Source organism: Homarus americanus, unplaced genomic scaffold, assembly GCF_018991925.1.
Source record: "Homarus americanus isolate GMGI-L3 unplaced genomic scaffold, GMGI_Hamer_2.0 scaffold38036, whole genome shotgun sequence".
In the NCBI taxonomy this organism is placed as follows: Eukaryota; Metazoa; Arthropoda; class Malacostraca; order Decapoda; family Nephropidae; genus Homarus; species Homarus americanus.
In genome coordinates, this window is record NW_024720991.1 from 114,750 (window position 1) to 132,888 (window position 18,139).

Consider the following 18,139-nt stretch of genomic DNA (forward strand, 5'->3'; position numbering starts at 1 on the left):
AACCTAACTTATTCTTGACTAACCTAACCAACCTAATCTAATCAACTAACTTAACCTAATCAAACTTATCCTTACCCAATCTTAAACTAACCTAACTTAAACCAACTTAACCTTATCTAACCACATTTTAGTTAGTGGGGAAAAAAACCAGTTTGGATGTTCTAAGAATCTTGATTCGTCTTTACTTACCGGGAAAAAATGTCTCGAGAACGTTAGTGACTCTGGATCAGGTGAAGCCAATAGTGAGAGTGGTTTAAGTTGGGGGAGGAAAACTGAGGTAGGTTGGAGGTGAGGGGTAGGGGGTGGTGAGGGGTAGGGGGTGTGGAGGGGTAGGGGTGTAGAGGGGGGTAGGTGAGGGGTAGGGGGTGGTGAGGGGTAGGGGGTGGTGAGGGGAAGCAGGAGGTGGGGTGGGAGGTGGTAGGTGAGGGATGGGTGAGGGGTAGGGAGGGTGGGGAGGTGGGTGAGGTGGAGGTGTGAGGTGGGATGGGTGGTGGTGAGGTGGGGTGAGGTGTGTGTGGTGAGGGGATTAGGGAGGTAGGGGGTAGGAGGGGTGGGGTGAGGGGTAGGTGGTGGTGTGTACAGGTGGCAGGTGGGTGGGAGGTAGGTGGTGAGGACAGAGAGTGTAGGAGGTGAGGGGTGGGTGAGGGGTAGGGGGTGGAGGTGTGAGGGGTGGTGGTGAGGGATTGTGAGGGGTAGGGAGTGGTGAGGGTGGGGTGAGGCAGGGAGTGGGGAGGTGTGTGGGGAGGTGGTGGTGGTGAGGGATTGTGGTACGGAGTAAGAGGTGGGTGAGGGGTAGGGGGTGGTGAGGGTGGGTGGGAGGTGGTGAGGGTGGATGGGAGGTGGTGAGGGTATGTGAAGGAGAAATAATGGTAGGTCGTGGTGGTGAGTCATACATATAAAGTAATATCGCCACACAGGTAATAAACACACAGGTAATATTCCTACATATAAAAGTATTGATAATATATACACGTAAAAGTATAATATTTACATGTTATTACTTCCCAGCTTCTTGCACACTACACGCCAACCACGTCAACCACGCCAACCACGTCAACCACGTCTTCAACTTTTAACAATATTAACTCTGTATCGGTATGTTTGAAAGTCAGTTGCTTCAATAATGGTAACTTTATATTGTCTGTTTATTGATCAGATTTCGGTCGTTGTCATGTTATAGTTTCTAAACAGGGAGGGAGTGGGGGGCAATTATAGTGCTGGTGGTATAGGTTGTGGTATGTATGGTGTAAGTTATGGTGATGGTGGTAGTGCAGGTTGTGGTGGTAGTGCAGGTTATGGTGGTAGTGTAGGCTGTGGTGGTAGTGCAGGTTATGGTGGTAGTGTAGGTTGTGATGGTATTGCTGGTTGTGATGATAGTGGTGCAGGTTGTGGTGGTAATGGTGCAGTTTGCGATGACAGGTATACTGGTGGTTGTGGTGCTGGTTGCTATTGTGGCAAGTGAAATCGTACTAGTAGGAGTGTTAGTGGCGTAGGTTGTGATAGCTAGTATACAGTAATGGTGGTTGTGGCGCAGGTTGTGGTGTACAGTATACAGTAATGGTGGTTGTGGCGCAGGTTGTGTGGCTGGGGAAGGTTGCAATGTGGTGGCTGTGGTGCAGGCTGTGTGGCTAGTATACAAAAATGGTGGTTGTGCAGGTTGTGCGTGCTAGTATGCTGGCAATGGTGGTTGTGGCTCTGTAAGGTGGGTGGCTAGCATACAGTAATGGTGGTTGTGGCGCAGGTTGTGGTGGCTAGCATAACAGTAATGGTGTATGTGGCGCAGGCTGTGGTGCAATAGTATATGGTACGGTGGTTGTGGGCGCAGGTTGTGGTGGCACACACACAGTAATGGTGGTTGTGGCGCAGGGGTTGTGTGGCTAGCATGTCATAATGATGGTTGTACAGGTTGTGGTGTGGGCTAGTATGCTGTGTAATGGTGGTTGTGGCGCAGGGGTTGTGTGTGGCTAGCATACAGTAATGGTGGTTGTGGCAGTTGTGGTACAGTATGCTGTAATGAGGATGGTTGTGCGCACAGACAGCTGCATACAGCAATGGTGGCTGGTATAGGCTAGGTGGCTAGCAGGGCCAGTAATGGTGGCTAGGCGCAGGTTGTGTGGCTAGCATACAGTAATGGTGGTTGTGGCAGGCCAGGTGGCTAGCACAGTAATGGTGGTTGTGGCGCAGGGGCTGTGGTATAGCATACATTAATGATGGTTGTGGCGTAAAGGTGGCTAGCATGCTGGGTAATGTGGTTGTGTGGCTATGGCTGTGGTGGCTAGCACAGCATGGTGGTTGTATAGGCCAGGTGGCTAGTATACAGTAATGGTGGTTGTGGCGCAGGTTGTGGTGGCTAGTATACAGTAATGGTGGTTGTGGTGGCTAGTAATACATACAGTGGTGGCGGTTGGCGTGATATAACCGGTCCCGTGTGTCGATGAGGCTGGCAACAGTGTTCTGCCTCCGGCCCAAATTGCACACATTTTTAACCCTTTATTTTATCTATTGCAATTTTATATGTTCGCGTTTAGTTACTCTTTTGTTTTTATTGACCTGTTGTTTAAGTTATGTCTGTTTCGTATATTATTGTTATTATTTTGTTATAGTTATTATTGGTTATTATTATTTTTATTAGCCATTTATGTATTCTCTACTATTATTTATTTTGCTGTTTTATTATTTATTCTCCATTGTTGATCATTATCTGTTGGTGGTGGAAACGTTTCAGTGTTTCTGATATATTTAAAAAAATATTTATACTCTTTTGATACGAGTCAGACTGGTGTGCAAGAGAGAGGGGGGGTGGGGGGGGGCTGATAACCAGTAAAGAGCATGGGTTTAAATTCCCCCATCTTGCTTAAACCTCCGCCTTGTGATTCATGTTGTCTTGTGAACAGGGAGGGAGTGTAGGAGGGATAAGACGGGAGGGTAAGTCTCGGCTCAGCTGACACACAAGGTGACACAGCACATTTTGAATCTTTGCACACTGCTGGGATTTGAGGCTTGAAGGAAACTCGTTTACTGGATCCATCTCGGCCAATAAACCCAGAGACCGTGTCGGGTTTAGCTTCTGCTGGTGAGTCAGTCTGTCTGTCCTCGTCGTCTCCTGCCTTTACTGCCACCGTCATGTCGTAAGTCACGCCCCGACACTTAAGTAAACGTGTATAATGGTGTTTCTTGTCATGTGTCTGTCTTCAAGTGTCGCGCCTCCAAGATGCCACCTCTCTCAACCAATCAGCGCCGGTCAATTTGGCGCGCTTTGTAGCCATTGGTTGAGAGTGGCGCATGCGCAGCTTGTATGGGGTATGGGAGGAGGAGGGTTGGTGGCTGTGAGGCCTGGCGGCGACGTAAGGATGACGGGGTGCAGTTCTCCGACAATAGTACTCGTAAATGGCAAGATGCCAAGCCTAGGCGTGGGCTGTTAGCGGATGTAAGCACCGGTCAGTCCAGGGCAGCGTCGACCATGGCCTCGGTCGCTACCAGCTGGTTTCTGCCGCCTCAGTGAATTTGGTGTTTAAAATGTTGGCGCGCGTCCAGCCGGCCAGCCTACCTGGCGCACTCACCTGCTCACACACCATTAACGGACTTTACTGGTCCTGCTTGACCATGAATCCTGCCCCCTCCTCCCCGCTCTTCCTCAACGATCCGCATTTAAAGTTTAAATACCAGGTAAAAAGAGTTGAGGGACCTGACTACTGGCCAGAGTTTAAACTGTGAACGTTCAGTCAGCATCCTCCTCCTTCACCCACCAGCAGCAACTTCCTCCTCCACCCACCAGCATCCTCCACTACCTCCATCTCCCACCACCCTCTTCTACCTCCGCCCACCAGCATCAACCTCCTCTACCATCATCCTCCTCCTCCTCTATCCCCATCTACCACCACGTTCATAACTAACTTGGCTCTCCTACCTGGAGGTGTGACACTGCATTACCACACTCAATTTAAGCTGTGACAGACGTAAGTAGATGTGTTCTCTTATCCTAGGGTGTAGAGCTCACGGATCACCTGAAGATTAACCCCCCCGGCTTATTTCACCTGTTCTTTCTATACTAGCTCTACCTGGGGGGGGGGGTTAGGTTAGGTTAGTGTTGGATTAGGTTAGAATAGTGTTGGATTAAGTTAGGTTAGCGTTTAGTTAGGTTAGTAAAGGATTAAGTTAGGTTAGCGATTGGTTAGGTTAGTGATGGATTAAGTTAGGTTAGCGTTTGGTTAGGTTAGTAAAGGATTAAGTTAGGTTAGCGATTGGTTAGGTTTAGTGATGGATTAAGTTAGGTTAGCGTTTGGTTAGGTTAGTAAAGGATTAAGTTAGGTTAGCGATTGGTTAGGTTAGTAAAGGATTAAGTTAGGTTAGCGATTGGTTAGGTTAGTGATGGATTAAGTTAGGTTAGCGTTTGGTTAGGTTAGTAAAGGATTAAGTTAGGTTAGCGATTGGTTAGGTTAGTAAAGGATTAAGTTTGGTTAGCGTGTGGTTAGGTTAGCGATTGGTTAAGTAAGGTTAGTGTTTGGTTAGGTTAAGATCGAGTAGCTTTGGGTTAAGTTAGCGTTGGGTTCGGGTTAAGTTAGGTTAGCATCAGGGTAGTTAATCTTCAGGTGAAATAAACTAAGGGGTTTAATCATCAGGTGATCCTAATACACTGTAACACACTCAACTGTCCCCTCACACCATCACAAATTAAAGCAGTGATATATTTTCCTGTATAGTCTAAAGTTATGTTGAGGAGAGGCACCCACACCCCCTCAGTCCGCCTCCACTACCTTTTGATGTTACTATTTTACCATTTTTTTTCCTTGTACATAACGCCAAGAGAAAAACAATCTTTAAAACTCAACTCGTGCTGTTTTTAGGAACGGTTGTGTCGTATCACCTGAAGATTAGGCATCCAAGCTTATGTCACCTGAGAATTAAATACCTTAACGCTATCTGAGGGGGAGGGGGTGTTATGGTCTTAGGTTAGGTTAGGTTAAGGTCTTGGTTAGGTTAGTTTAAGGTTTTGGTCAGGTTAGGTTAAAAAAGGTTTAACAAGTGGTTGGGTTAAGCCTTGGACACGGCTTTTTTTATTGAATATTTGCCTCGCTGCCAAGTGCATCATTATTTTTCTGTTCGTGTCAGCCGATCTGTACACCTCATCATCGACGTGTTTTGTGTGTGCGCGCGTGCACGTACGTACGTACGTGTGTGTGTGTGTGTGTGTGTTTGTGTGTGTGTGTGTTTGTGTGTGTTTGTGTGTGTGTGTGTGTGTGTGTGTGTGTGTGTGTGTGTGTGACAGACAGACTTGGTAGTATAACAAGGATGTCACTCAGTGTATAAGCTGCGTCATGGCACTAGAGAGTCTGCCCTGCCCCCCCCCGCTGGAGTGCTTACTGCAGCTTGCATGTATACCCTGTAACCCCTCCCTCCCTCCTCCCTCCCTTTCCTTCCCTCCTCCGTCTTTTCCTTCCTCCCTATCTGTACTTTTAGACAACCCCTTAATTTTCCTTCTCTCCTTCTTTTCCTTCTTTCTCCCCTCCCTCTCCCCTCCTTCCTTCCTATCTTTACTTTTAGACAAACTCCCCCTTCCCACTCTTCCTCCCTCCCTCTCTTGTTCCCTTACAACCGCCGTCCTCCCTCCCTCCCTCCCTCATACAGACACTCACTACATTGTCTAGTGGCACTGGGCGAGTCATCAAGTGTCACTGTTTGGTCTTCTTTAATGGCACTTTCTTTTCATCCCTACTAGCAGTGTCCTCTCCCCGCTTGGTGTGGCCCTCCCTACTGGCACTGGTCTCTTGCCTTCTCTGCGGGAACTACTTAATCTTCCCTGGTGGGTGGCACTGCCTGGTGTTTTATAGTAGCACTTTCCAGGGAGTGCCTTAGTATCGCGGGCTTCATCACTTCTCATTTGTCCAACAGGTAGTCAGTGGCTGTCATCCTCCCTACTGAGTATTACTTCTCTCTCTCTCTCTCTCTCTCTCTCTCTCTCTCTCTCTCTCTCTCTCTCTCTCTCTCCTTCATCATTGCATTAAACATACCCCTTTGGTGGTGAGTACCCCAAGAGACATGTACACCCCCTTCCCCCCTCTTGCCTCATTCCCCATTACAGTAAGGAACTATTCCCCGTAGCTAGTGAGGGGAGGGAGAGGTGAGGTGTTTGGGCCCCTCATAGAGCCATGGGGAGGTGGCACGCATGATGAGACAGCTGCACTGCGACTCAACGCTAAACTAATTTCAGCCTCAATTTTCCAGTGTCGCGTTATAGAGGGTGAGCGTGGTGGTGGTCGGGCAGGCTGCTTTTTATTTACGGTGTCCGAGGCTCTCTTATGACCCCTACAGGCACGCTCCGCCCCTCAGTCCCTACGTCACTACGACCCGCTTTGTTCTGTATAGTGGACCTTGTGCGTGCGGAGGGGGTGGGGGGGAGGTGTTGTGCCTGCAAGAATTGGTTAGGAGGGGTATGCGAGGTGGGTTGTGGGTGGTGGGTAGGGTGGTATGCAAAAGTGGTTTGTGGGCGTTATTGCAATGGCGGGTCTTTCAGATTCATAGGCTCAGACGGTGTGTGTGTGTGTGTGTGTGTGTGTGTGTGTGTGTGTGTGTGTGTGTGTGTGTGTTTTATTAGCTAACACTCTCCTGTGGTTAGCGAGACACAGGCACAGTATGAGGCGATCAAAGCTGGGTTTAGTGGTGGCCGCTTGGGTGAGGACGGCTGACCCAGCACTTTTCTTCTCACTCTCGCCTTCACTGCAACTCTCACTCTTATGAACTCGCACCCGCTTTCGCTGCAACACACACTCTTTCACTAGAACACACACACACACTCTCTCTCACTTTTATTTTTAATGTTACCTTTACAAGTATTCATTATTTCTCCTCATTTTGCTCATTGTTCATTTGATTATTTTTTTTATCTTACCCGTTTCTTCTTTCACCTCACGTTCTTCTTCCTCCTCTTAATTGTTTTTGCCTCCTCTTCCTCCTCTTCGTACTCTACCCCTTCCCCTTCTCCTCTTCATTATCCTTCAAGGTTATTCTTCCTCCTCGTGTTCTACTCTCTCCATTATCTTTTTTCGCCCTTCTCCGTCCCCCTCCTATGCTGCCTCCTCTTCCTATACTGCCTCTTCCTCCCCCTTCCTATCCTGCCTCCTCCTCCCCCTCTGAATTATGAGCAGCACACGACAAGACTGTACCCCGAAACGATAATAATTGTGAGCCCGTGTGAGCAGGTGGGTGTCATCGTACTCACACGCTCACAAACATCTCATTCACCCTTCCTGATACCCCCCCCCTCCTTCCCCCCCTCCTTCCCTCCCTCTTCCACCTTACTCTCATTGTTTGTTAGCGTCTCTCCTCCTCCCTATTACCAGTCACTTCCCTTCGTCTTCCTCTCTTCCCCCCTTTCTCTTCCCCTCCCCCCCCCTTTCTCCTCTTCTTTCCCTCTCCCTACCACCTCTATCCTTTCCTCTCATATACTTCCCTCATTGCATCCTTCTCCCTTTTATTTTTCCCTCCCACACTTCCCCCTCCTATCCTATTCCTTCCTTCTCGCTCACTCCCTCCTCCCCCTAACCCATACCATCCCCTCCCAAAACATAACCTCTTCCCCCTTTTATTCCTCCCCCATTCCAAACTTAACCGTCTCCTTCCTTACTCCTCCTCCTTTTCCTCCTTCCCAATCCCCTCTCCCCTACCCCCCTTTCCCCCTACCCCTCGCCCCTACCCCTCCTTGTACCCCTCGCCCCACCCCTCGCCTTTACCCCTCCGCCCCCACCCCTCGCCCCACCCCTCGCCCCCCCACCCCTCGCCCCCACCTTCCCCTTCTTCCCTCGTCCCTACCCCTCGCCCCCACCCCTGCCCCCACCCCTCGCCCCCCCACCCCTCGCCCCCACCCCTCCGCCCCCCGCCACGCTGATTTACTCCTGACTGGGAATGATTAGTTTGTCTCGTTTAAGGGTCGAGTGGAACAGATTGTCTCGAGTCAAAACTTTAGAGGGAAAAACTCAGAGGTCTTTTGTTGATGGTGATTGCGTGAGTAAGGAATTAATTTGCGAGGGAAGTGTTAGTTTGTTGGGCCTGTCACTTGCCGCCACCACCACCCCCTCCTAGGGCTACTGGTGGGGATGGGAGGCGGGGGTCAGTGTGGTGGTGAGGGGTGGGTTTGGATAATGTAGTATTTGTGGTGAGGGTTGTGGTGGTTGTGGGTAAGTATAAAGGTTGTGGGTTATGATTAATGGTTGTAGTAGTAGCCTGTGGTTGTGGTGTGGTGGATTATGATAGGTTTGGGTGGTGGTTTTGGTAGTGGTGTTTGTGGTGGGGGTGGTGGTGGTGGTAGTAGTAATGGTTGTGGTAATAGGTCAGGATTGTGGTAATGATGATGGTGGTTGTAACCTCAGCCTACCACAAGTCCGTATCTTCAATCAGCTAGTATAACATCATAATTTGGCGACTAGTAAAGGCTGCTAGTATGACATAAACGTGCAAAAAGATATTAAATAGCAAATAGCAGCGTTTGTCGTTCGGCCATCATAACATTGCAGATTTAGCTATTAATTATTTCCGGGTCACTTTTATTCCATAGATTTGGTGTAATTATTTATAAGAGAGATTATGTTATGGGGTGGATGGGTGGGCGGCTGAGGTGAGTGAGTGGGCGGGTGGGCGGCTGGTGTGAGTGAATGAGTGGGTAGATGTGTGGGGTGAATGAATGGGTGAGCGTGTGGGGAGCCAGATGAATGGGTGAGTGTGTGGAATTGAATGAATGGATGGAGTGTGTGGGGTGAATGAATGGTGTGAGTGGGTGGAGTAGGTGTTAGTAGGTGTCTGGGGTGGAATGAGTGAGTGGGTGGGTGTTTGGGGTGAGAGGGCGGCTGGGATGAATGGGTGGGTGGATGGGTTTTTGGGGTGAGTGAGTGGGTGGGTGGCTGTGGTGAGTGAGTGGGTGGTCGGCTGTGGTGAGTGAGTGGGTGGGCGTGCGGGCGTGTAAAGCGTGGGTAGTCCTGTAAACCTCAGTCGCCAAATGAGGTTTCCACACGCCAGAAAACTTTGGTGAAAAATTTTTCGAGAAAATTTTTGTTTACACAACTTGAGAAGAAAAGCGTTGAGGGAAAGTTGCCCTCTTGTTCTTCCTGCTGGTGACGCCCCGGGTAGGTCACCAGGCGTTAGTAGGGGAGGTCACCAGGCGTTAGTAGGGGAGGTCACCAGGCGTTAGTAGGGAAGGTCACCAGGTTGTTTATTTTTATCCGAAACTCACACCAGGTATCCGAAACTCACACCAGGTATCCGAAATTCACACCAGGTATCCATAAACCACTTCAGATGGATCGAATCCTTGTCAAAATGAACCGAATCCTACATTAGGTATATCGAATCCCATAACAGGTGTTTCGATGACTGGACCATGTGTACCGATTCTCACACCAGACCTGGACCTGACTGGTGGTAGGACCGTCCCGGGACATAAGGAGGCGGCGACCACAAAATGACTGGTTGGATCATTAGCGGTTCCTCGTATCCTCGTATGCCTAATGTTGGTTGTGTTTAGGTGCGTTGAGTACATTGGTGTGCGTATGTGTGTGTGTGTGTTTGTATAGTTGTGTGTATATTTGTATAGGTGTGTGTGTGACTGATTCCATGGGCGTGCTTGAGTATTTGTGTAAATTGTGGGTGAAACGTTGCGTGAGTGCGTTACTTAGTGCAGACGAATGAGGGGTGTTAATGTGAGCGCGTTGTAGCATTAGTGCGTATTTTTCGTGATCGAGGGAGTGTGTTCGTGTACGTGTGTCGTTGCGTGAGTGCGTAAAAAAATAAAATTAAAACCAGGTCACATTACAGACGCAGGTAACACAGGTGCGCCACAACGTGCGTGTCTTGGAAGACCTCGTAACTAACGCACCGTTGCATGCGTGGGCGTCCCGTAATGCTATGGATTTTAAGGATCACTCACGCATATGTGTGTGTGTGTGTGAGAATTTGCCCTTCCTTGGATCAATAGCTGTAAGTATACGGTACTGGGTCTGCGTGACGATACTTGTAATACGTTAAGGAATGGAGGGGTGTGTGTGTGTGTGTGTGTGTGTGTGTGTGTGTGTGTGTGTGTGTGTGTGTGTGTGTGTGTGTGTTGTTCAAGTATTGTGTAGAGAGAAAAGAGAGGAGAGAGAGAGAGAGAGAGGAGAGAGAGAGAGAGAGAGAGAGAGAGAGAGGTTACCCCAAAATTTGGGTCGTGATGGGGGGGAGGGGGTGACGTGGGTGTGGTGCAGGCTGGCAGGGTTCTCTTGACCTGTGGAGGATACAGTCACTATTGAGTTCTCCACTGGGGTCCTGCTAACAGCTGGTGGTGGTGCTGCACGTCCTGCTGGTGGTAGTAGTGCGTCCTGCTGGTGGTGGTGGTGCTGCACGCCCACTGGTGGTGGTGCACGTCCTGCTGGTGGTGGTGGTGCTGCACGTCCTGCTCCTGGTGGTGGTAGTGGTGCACGTCCTGCTCCTGGTGGTGGTAGTGCTGCACGTCCTGCTCCTGGTGGTGGTAGCTGCACGTCCTGCTGCTGGTGGTGGTAGTGCTGCACGTCCGTTGCTGGTGGAGGTAGTGGCACGTCCTGCTGGTGGAGGTGAGTGGTACGTCCTGCTGGTGGAGGTAGTGCCACGTCCTGCTGGTGGTGGGGTAGTGCTGCACGTCCTGGTGGTGGTAGTGCTACACGTCCTGTTGTGGTGGTGGTAGCGCACGTCCTGCTGGTGGTGGAGGTAGTGCTGCACGTCCTGCTACTGGTGGTGGGGTGAATGGCACGTCCTGGTGGTGTAGGCACGTCCTGCTGGTGGTGGTAGTATGCTGCACGTCCTGCTGGTGGTGGTGGTAGTGCTGCAGTCCTGCTGGTGGTGGGGAGTGCTGCACGTCCTGGTGGTGGTAGTGCTACACGTCCTGCTGGTGGTGGTGGTGAAGGCACGTCCTGCTGGTGGTGGAGGTAGTGCCGTACGTCCTGCTGGTGGTAGTCTGCGTCCTGCTGGTGGTGGAGTGCTGCACGTCCTGCTGGTGGTGGTGGTAGCGTACGTCCTGCTGCTGGTGGTAGAGGCACGTCCTGCTGCTGGGGTGGTGATGCGTCCTGCTGGTGGTGCGGTAGTGGCACGTCCGCTGGTGGTAGTGCGCTACGTCCTGCTGGTGGTGGTGGTAGTGCTGCATGTCCTGCTGCTGGTGGTAGTGCACGTTCCTGGTGGTGGTAGTGCTGCACGTCCTGATGGTGGTGGTGGTAATGCGTATGTCCTGCTGCTGGTGGTGGTAGTGCTGCACGTCCTGCCTGTGGTGGTAGTGCTGCACGTCCTGCTGCTGGGAGGTAGTGCTGCACGTCCTGCTGCTGGTGGTGGTAGTGCTGCACGTCCCTGCTGGTGGTGGTAGTGCTGCACGTCCTGCTGCTGCTGGTGGTAGTGCTGCACGTCCTGCTCCTGGTGGTGGTGCTGCACGTCCTGGTGGTGGTAGTGCTGCACGTCCTGCTGCTGGTGGTGTAGTGCTGCACGTCCTGCTGCTGGTGGTGGTAGTGCGTCCTGCTGCTGGTGGTAGTGCTGCACGTCCTGTTGCTGGTGGTGGTAGTGCTGCACGTCCTGCTGGTGGTGGGAGGCCACGTCCTGCTGGTGGTGGTAGTGCTGCACGTCCTGCTGGTGGTGAGTGCTGCACGTCCTGCTGCTGGTGGTGGTAGTGCTGCACGTCCTGCTGGTGGTGGTGGTAGTGCTGCACATCCTGCTGGTGGTGGTAGATGGCACGTCCTGCTGGTGGTGGTAGTGCTGCACGTCCTGCTGCTGGTGGAGGTGTGCTGCACGTCCTGGTGGTGGTGGAGGTAGTGCCGACGTCCTGCTGGTGGTGGTGGTAGTGCTGCACGTCCTGCGGTGGTAGTGCTGCACGTCCTGCTGCTGGTGGTGTAGTGCTGCACGTCCTGCTGCTGGTGGTGATGCGCACGTCCTGCTGCTGATGGTGGTAGTGCTGCACGTCCTGCTGCTGGTGGAGGATGGCACGTCCTGCTGCGGTGGAGGTAGTGCTGCACGCCTGCTGGTGGTGGTAGTGCTGCACGTCCTGGTGGTGGTAGTGCTGCACGTCCTGCTGGTGGTGGTGAGTGCTGCACGTCCTGCTGTGGTGGTGGTAGTGCTGCACGTCCTGCTGGTGGTGGTGGTAGTGCTGCGTACGTCCTGCTGCTGCGTGTGCGCGTCCTGCTGATGGTGGTAGTGCTACGTCCTGCTGGTGGTGGTGGTAGTGCGTACGTCCTGCTGCTGGTGGTGGTAAAGGCACGTCCTGCTGGTGGTGGTAGTACTGCGCGTCCTGCTGATGGTGGTATGCTGCGTCCCGCTGCTGGTGGTGGTAGTGCTGGCACGTCCTGCTGGTGGGTGGTAGTGCTGCACGTCCTGCTGGTGGTGGTAGAACGGCATCCTGCTGGTGGTGGTGGTAGTGCTGCACGTCCTGCTGGTGGTGGTGGTGGCGCACGTCCTGCTGGTGGTAGTGCTGCACGTCCTCTGGGTGGGTATGCGCTGCACGTCCTGCTGGTGGTGGTAGTGGCACGTCCTGCTGCTGGTGGTGTGCTGCAAGTCCTGCTGCTGTGGTGGTAGTGCTGCAAGTCCTGTGCTGGTGGTGGTAGTGCACGTCCTGCTGCTGGTAGTGGCACGTCCTGCTGGTGGTAGTGCTGCACGTCTGCTGGTGGTGGTAGTGCTGCACGTCCTGCTGGTGTAGTGCTGCACGTCCTGCGCTGCTGGTTGTAGATGCTGCACGTCTTGCTGGTGGTGGTAGTGCTGCACGGTCCGGATGTCCTGCTGGTGGTGGTGGTAGTGCTGCATTCTGTCTTCCTCCGGCAGGAAATGTAGTTCTGTGGGGTCGTAAACGTCCCCAACTGCTTCACAAATATCCGAGGAAAAGATGGGGAGGGGAGGGATATATAGGTCTTATCTGGGCCAGTGATGATGCGCCCCCACACACACACACACACACACACTCTCACCACACACACACACACTCTGCCTGGAGCGAGTGAAAGTGACCAGTTCGTTGACGTATTCCGAGAGCGATAGACTTAAAGATAGACAAATGGTTGAGTGGATTGATAGACGGACGGTGTAGACAAATAGATCGATAGTTATATTGATAGATAGATAGAGAGAGGTAGTTTTGGTTTAACAACTTTAATGGCAAAATTGAGTTACAATTTGCTTGTAGATAGACAGAAAGATAGGTAGCCAGATAGGTGGATGGATAGACAGATAGGTAGCCAGATAGGTGGATGGATAGACAGATAGGTAGCCAGATAGGTGGATGGATAGACAGATGGGTAGCCAGATAGGTGGATGGATAGACAGATAGGTAGCCAGATAGGTGGATGGATAGACAGATAGGTGTCAGATAGGGTGGATGGATAGACAGATAGGTAGCCAGATAGGTGGATGGATAGACAGATAGGTAGCCAGATAGGTGGATGGATAGACAGATAGGATAGATAGGTGGATGGATATAGAGAGAGGTAGACAGGGTGGATGGATAGATAGGTAGCCAGATAGGTGGATGGATAGACAGATAGGTAGCCAGATAGGTGGATGGATAGAAGATAGGTAGCCAGATAGGTGGATGGATAGACAGATAGGTAGCCAGATAGGTGGATGGATAGACAGATAGGTAGCCAGATAGGTGGATGGATATGATAGGTAGATAAATAGATAGATCGATGATAAACAGTCAGATAAATAAACATTTTAATAGATACACAAATAGATAGATGGATATTTATTATTAAAATCGTTATAAAATTCACATTAATTCATTGTATATAGACACAGTGCAGGTATACAATGTACATAGACAAGTATACAATGTACACATAGACAGTGCAGGTATACAATGTACATAGACAGTGTGTGTGTTACACATAGACAGTGCAGGTATACATGTACACCTAGACAGTGCAGGTATACAATGTACATAGACAGTGCAGGTATACAATGTACACACAGACATGCAGTATACAAACATAGACAGCAGGTATACAATGTACACATAGATATACAATGTACACATAGACAGGCAGGTATAATGTACACAGATGCAGGTATACAATGTACACATAGACAGTGCAGGTATACAATGTACACATAGACAGCATAATATACATAACAATAACAATAACAGAATATATACAATGTACATAGACAGTGCAGGTATACAATGTACACATAGACAGTGCAGGTATACAATGTACACATGAACAGCGCAGGTATACAATGTACACATAGACAGTGCAGGTATACAATGTACACATAGACAGTGCAGGTATACAATGTACACAGACAGTGCAGGTATACAATGTACACCAGACAGCCAGGTATACAATGTACACATAGACAGTGCAGGTATACAATGTACACATGACAGTGCAGGTATACAATGTACACATAGACAGTGCAGGTATACAATGTACACATAAAGTGCAGGTATACAATGTACACATAGACAGCGCAGGTATACAATGTACACATAGAGTGCAGGTATACAATGTCACATAGACAGTGCAGGTATACAATGTACACATAGACAGCCAGGTATACAATGTACATAGACAGTGCAGGTATACAATGTACACATAGACAGTGCAGGTATACAATGTACATAGACAGTGCAGGTATACAATGTACACATAGACAGCGCGAACAATGTATGCACACATAGACAGTGCAGGTATACAATGTACACATAGACCAATGCAGGTATACAATGTACACATAGACAGCGCAGGTATACAATGTACACATAGACAGTGCAGGTATACAATGTACACAAGACAGTGCAGGTATACAATGTACACATAAACAGCGCAGGTATACAATGTACACATAGACAGTGCAGGTATACAGTACACATAGACAGCGCAGGTATACAATGTACACATAGACAGTGCAGGTGACAATGTACGCAGATAATATTCAATGTACACATAGACAGTGCAGGTATACAATGTACACATAGACAGCGCAGGTATACAATGTACACATAGACAGTGCAGGTATGCAATATGCCACGATACAATGTACACATAGACAGTGCAGGTATACAATGTACACATAGACAGTGCAGGTATACAATGTACATAGACAGCGGTATACAATGTACCATAGACAGTGCGGGTATACAATGTACACCTAGACAGCGCAGGTATACAATGTACACCTGAACAGTGCAGGTATACAAAGTACCATAAACAGCGCAGGTATGATGCACATAGACAGTGCGGGTATACAATGTACACATAGACAGCGCAGGTATACAATGTACACATAGACAGTGCAGGTATACAATGTACACATAGACAGCGCAGGTATACAATGTACACTATACAGCGCGCAGGTATACAATGTACACGTAGACAGCGCAGGTATACAATGTACACATAGACAGCGCAGGTATACAATGCACATGAACAGTGCGGGTATACAATGTACACATAGACAGTGCAGGTATACAATGTACACATAGACAGTGCAGGTCAACACCCAGACAGTGCAGGTATACAATGTACACATAGACAGTGCAGGTATACAATGTACACATAGACAGCGCAGGTATACAATGTACACACATAGACAGTGCAGGTATACAATGTACACATAGACAGTAGGTATACAATGTACACATAGACAGTGCAGGTATACAATGTACACATAGACAGTGCAGGTATACAATGTACACATGACAGCGCAGGTATACAATGCGCATGAACAGTGCAGGTATACAATGCACATAGACAGTGCAGGTATACAATGTACACATAGACAGCGCATACAATGCACATAGACAGCGCAGGTATGCAATGCACATAGACAGTGCAGGTATACAATGTACACATAGACAGTGCAGGTATACAATGCACACATAGACAGTGCAGGTATACAATGTACACATAGACAGTGCAGGTATACAATGTACACATGGCAGCAGGTATACAATGTACACATAGACAGCGCAGGTATACAATGACACATAGACAGCGCAGGTATACAAACACATAGACAGTGCAGGTATACATGTACACATAGACAGTGCAGGTATACAATGTACATAGACAGCGCAGGTATACAATGTACACATAGACAGGGGTATACAATGTACATAGACAGCAGGTATACAATGTACACATAGACAGTGCAGGTATACAATGTACACATAGACAGTGCAGGTATACAATGTACACATAGACAGCGCTGGTATACAATGTACACATAGACAGTGCAGGTATACAATGTACACATAGACAGTGCAGGTATACAATGTACACATGAACAGTGTAGGTATACAATGTACACCTAGACAGTGCAGGTATACAATGTGCATAGACAGTGCAGGTATACAATGTACACTAGACAGTGCAGGTATACAATGTACACATAGACAGTGCAGGTATACAATGTACACATAGACAGTGCAGGTATACAATGTACACATAGACAGTGCAGGTATACAATGTACACATAGGCAGTGCAGGTATACAATGTACACATAGACAGTGCAGGTATACAATGTACACATAGACAGTAGGTATACAAACAATGATATACATAAATATATATTGATGAGCAAACATAATAGCGATGATAAATGAAGAGTGATTAAATATATAATATTATATTATAGAAACGGACTTGCGTTGCTGCCGCCCGAGGTCACTGTTATCACGGTCTCTGGTTAGCCAAGAGGTGTAGGGTCGTGAGTGGCACGTTTGACCAGTGCCAGGCAGGTTGACGTCATGGTCGACTCCTATTGGCAGGTGTGTCTGATGGGGGGTTCTGAAGTCACGGTGGCCTTACGCACATACATACACCTACACACATACATATAATACATACATATAATACACACACATATACATATACATATCAAACTCGGAAAAGTGTTGACCTCCTCTCCTCCCTCTTCTTCCTTCCCTTACCTCCCTTACCCTTCTCCCCTCCCTCCCCTCCCCTTACCCTCCCTCCTTACCCTCCTCCCTTAACCTCCCTCCACCCTCCTCCCTCCCTCCCTCCCCTCCCTCCCTCCTTACCCTCCCCTCCCCTCCCTCCCCTCCCCTCTCCTTTCCTATTTTTAATCCATCAACTTAACCTTTTCATTTCAAGAAGGAAATAACCACAAGGAGAAGGAAAGGGCCCTTATGTGCCAATGGTCGAGGGGTTGTTTTCAAGGTACCGCCCCTGTGTGTGGTATAGGCCTGTATGTCCTCTGGCCGCTGTAGGTAATGAATAGGCCGTACGTGACCGTGACAAGGTGTGGGCTTCGTGTGGGGAGGTACAAGTTCTGTGGGGAGGGGTGTGTATATGTTTGTTTGTATGTATGTGTGTCAAATTTGAATGGCATGTATTCATATATATATAATTTGTATAGTTAATGACGGTATATCTAATAGTTTTTATTGTTGTCTTTCACAGGTGGGTGTCTAGTGAGGGACTTACGCCGTCGGTTCAACTGTTAAGGTATAGTGATGTCTGTGTGTTGTTTTGTCTTCACCTGACAGGACTTGATTCATTCACTTGCTTCATTCATTCATTTATTTCACTCACTATCTTCTTCGTTCACTCACTCACTCACTCCACTATAGTTCCTGGGTTCACTCTGTTGGACATCATAATCTACTGATGTCCTCTTGTCAATGTCCGGGGAAAATGTGTCACTCAAGTGTGTCCGTGTTAGAAGTGGACACAGTGGTGATGCTGTGTCCAAGGTGATGAGCGGAACAGCAGTACAGTAACAGCACCATGAAAACAGCACTACCACCACCAAAACAGCAACAGCACTATGTACTGCCGTGTGTGTGTGTGTGTGTGTGTGTGTGTGTGTGTGTGTGTGTGTGTGAAGGATGGATCAATAGGCCCACAGCCGTCCTGTCCGCCTCACGCAGGGTCAACCTTTCCTACCTCACCGTGCAGGCCGTGCTCTGGTGGTGGTGCAGGCTGTGTACAAGTGGTGGTGCAGGTCGCACTTTGGAAGGGGTGCAGGCCGCGTTCTGATGGTGGTACTGACCACGCTGTAGTGGTGATGCAGGCCACTTTTTAATTATAGTGTGGGCTTTGCTCTTGTTGTGGTGCTGGTCAGGCTCTTGTGGTTATGCAGGCCTCATTCTAGTGCTAGCACAGACTGTACTCTTTTAGGGGTGCAGGCCACGCTCTACTATAG

The 18,139-nt window shown here is 49.3% G+C and overlaps 1 long non-coding RNA gene across 1 annotated transcript in view; it reads left to right on the forward strand.

The window, feature by feature from the left end:
* LOC121861296 overlaps positions 1–17,442 on the forward strand; it is a 130,889-nt gene extending 113,447 nt beyond the window's left edge. Inside the window, exon 4 of the long non-coding RNA XR_006088004.1 lies at positions 17,395–17,442. This is a non-coding gene — a long non-coding RNA (uncharacterized LOC121861296). The remainder of the gene's footprint in view (positions 1–17,394) is intronic.
* Positions 17,443–18,139: the final 697 nt, after the last annotated feature.